Consider the following 3178-nt stretch of genomic DNA (forward strand, 5'->3'; position numbering starts at 1 on the left):
ATGAAACAAGAGTTCACTCACTTTTTTTACTGTCTCATTTCTTTTATTTACTTATCAGACGGGTAAAAAACAATGGGTACCTGAACTCCCATTGTGTTATTATTGGACTCCTCCAGGTAACTTTTGGACATTTAAATGGCAATGTTTTAAGTAAGATATATGCCGAATACTATTCTATATGTAAAATTATCAGACAGTTTTCGGCCCTAACGGGCCTCAAACAGTCTGATAATTTTACATATAGAACAGTATTCGGCATATATCCATTACATAAGTCAGCTTTGTGAAACTAGTCCCTGGTATTTAAAAAACATTTGACACAAAGATATATTAAAATTTTTTTTCATCTTAAAATTATTGAAACTTCAAATTTTTGGATGGGTTTCACTAACACATCGTTGCACTTTCACATGTTTTACTTTCATTCTTAATACTTAGTAAAAAAAGGCAACCGTGTTGTGTTATAATGAAACATATTATGGACATTGACAAGGTTCTTGGCTTTTGTATAGAATTTTTTAAAAAACACTTGAACAGGTGTAATTGTACTAAACACCAAGCCACACTTCCTTATTATATTTTGTTAAATAAATGTTTTTACAATTCTCAATACATTTCCTATGTAAAATGTTGATAAAAGGGACATACTTGATTTTTTACCGTTAAAAAATTTCTAAATGCAAGTAATTTCAGAAAGTTTTTATATTATAAACATTATTGTAGCCTCATTTCCAATGATATCTACCGGTCACGGTAGCCTAGTGGTAGAGCGTTTGCTTCGTGATCGGGAGGCCCGGGTTCGATTTTCGTTCGCTGTGCTGCGTCATACCTAAGACGTAAACAAAGGTAGTGACTGTTCCTTCGCCAAGCGCTCGGCACTAGAAGCGAAAGTCACGGTCTTTCGGATATGACCTTAAAAACGTAGGTCCCGTGGCACGGTAGGCGCTGGCACGATAAAGAACCCTAACTGCTCAATGGCCCTGAGTGCCGAGTATAGGTCGAAATTTGAAGCCCTTCACCGGCATACGGTGAAGTCTCCATATGAGTGAAAAATTCTCAATAGGGACGTTAAACAATATACATTTAATCAATCCAATGATATCTAGACATTATGACCGAAAACGCAAATTTAGAAACATGACACAGATCTACCAACACTGGTATGATTTTAGAGTTACTTCCCTTAGCATCTAATTCGTATTCATAATGGTGAAGACGGGTTGACTGTTTATTATAAATAATTTACCATATTGGAAATAAATTTCATAAATTAAAAAAATATTGGCATTGATCTCTTTTTATTTTTGTTTGCAGTTACTACATGTAAATGGTAATGTTCGTCATGAGAAATAAGGGACATATATTCAGTGGATGTAAATAACATGTATAATGCCGATTTTAAACGAGGTTGTTGAAATCCCTGCAGCCTCAGCTATGTTAAGGACCGATATGGAAAATGTTACCTTTGCACCGTTTTTATATGTATTACTTCTTTTAAAAATTGTAACAAAGCAACTAAATACCTGCAAAAAAGTAATATAAAGTAATGTAGCTAATGGATAGGACTGGGCCTTACATAGTACCAGTTATATCGCTGTTTGTCACGTGACTTGTATAAAAACGGAATTATTAAGCTGAATGTAGGATATGAGGATAGTGCAAGGGCATACCCTTGTTTTTCAAGAAAAAAATCGATACACATTTAAGGGTCCTCCACACACCCACTGCTAATGTTCTCATATTATTGAGCATTACTTTTAACAGGCATGTCAACCTTTAAAAACTGTCCAGGGATTAAAATGTAATTATACTGATTTAAAAAAAAATATTTCACAAGTTTCAAGAAATTCTTCCCAAGGCGTTTGCATACCTAGCACAAAAAATCTTGTCTTACCGTTTCGTATATTTTAAAGCTGACAGAATAACTATAAAACTTAATTTTATCGATCAACACATTTTTACAGAAATTATTTGTTTTATTTATAGAAAATACATATAACTCATTTTCTCTGAAATACGTCTCGAGAAAAATCAACAAGGACTCCATTTGTAGAGAAGAGACGTAAATTTAACGTAATTTAACATAAATTAATTAGATTACATCAAAAAATTGAATTAAAATTAAATGCACTGATGTAAAAAAAAAAATCAAAATCTCTGGTATCAAAGTTCCTTTTTGGAGTTATCTTTCCTGTTGCTCGGGACTCAAAAACTTTGTCAAGTCTCCGCTTACGTCACCATACTATATAAGGTAATATACTGGCCACTGAACTGGACAAAAATAAAAGAGGAAAACTAGAAACGCACACTTTTTTATCAATATTTATAAACACACAATGAGATAAATAAATGTATTATTGAAACGTACAAATTAGTGTGCCCCACCAATACCTGTTGTCTAGGAATTATTATCTTTATTAAAATAATCCAAGACTTCTGTTGTTCTGTTATTAAAAAAAATACCGCACATCCTTTTCATCGGTCACTCCGTGATCATACAATGTGTTCATTGTTCACAAACGTTGGTAGGACATTTCGTTCATGTATATTCTCAATAAAACCGGAAGTAAAATATTTTTTCTCTATATACGTCACAGGTCACATGGTGTGGATGACCCTTAAAGATGTTTATTTTCTCTACCAAAAAAGTGCTGGGAGCTAATCTGTGCAGGTTGAGAAGTTCAGAAAACTTTTCCAAAAATGCTGATAATAGCTAAAAATTTCCACTTCGCTTAGATTCTGTTATAAATAAAAATAATGTTATGCAGACCACGATCAGCTCCCAGCACTTTTCAAAATATACACTTTATAAGCAATACATATTCCATGTTTAAAAAAAATAGTCAATGCCCTTGCACTTTTGACGTCAATCACGAATACGCTTATCGTTTAAGCGATATTTCCTTACATTAAGTTTTTAAAACTTAATTTAACAACTGGGGAGTACGGCCAAACCTGTCGAAGATACGAAGTGGTAAGTTCATATATAATATAACCTTTTTACAACTATAGGAAAAGATATTTTTAAAAATATATTTAGAAATTAACGATTTGGGGAAAAAGAGTTAAACATATTTGGGCTTTATCTTTATTTTCCTCTGCATTTTCATTAATTTATCAGGATAAAAGTGTGGATATGGTCGACATTATGACAAAATCCTCAAAGAGTGCAAGCCAT

Source organism: Saccostrea cucullata, unplaced genomic scaffold, assembly GCF_032062105.1.
Source record: "Saccostrea cucullata isolate Sc308-1 unplaced genomic scaffold, CSIRO_AGI_Scuc_v1 ctg1758, whole genome shotgun sequence".
In the NCBI taxonomy this organism is placed as follows: Eukaryota; Metazoa; Mollusca; class Bivalvia; order Ostreida; family Ostreidae; genus Saccostrea; species Saccostrea cuccullata.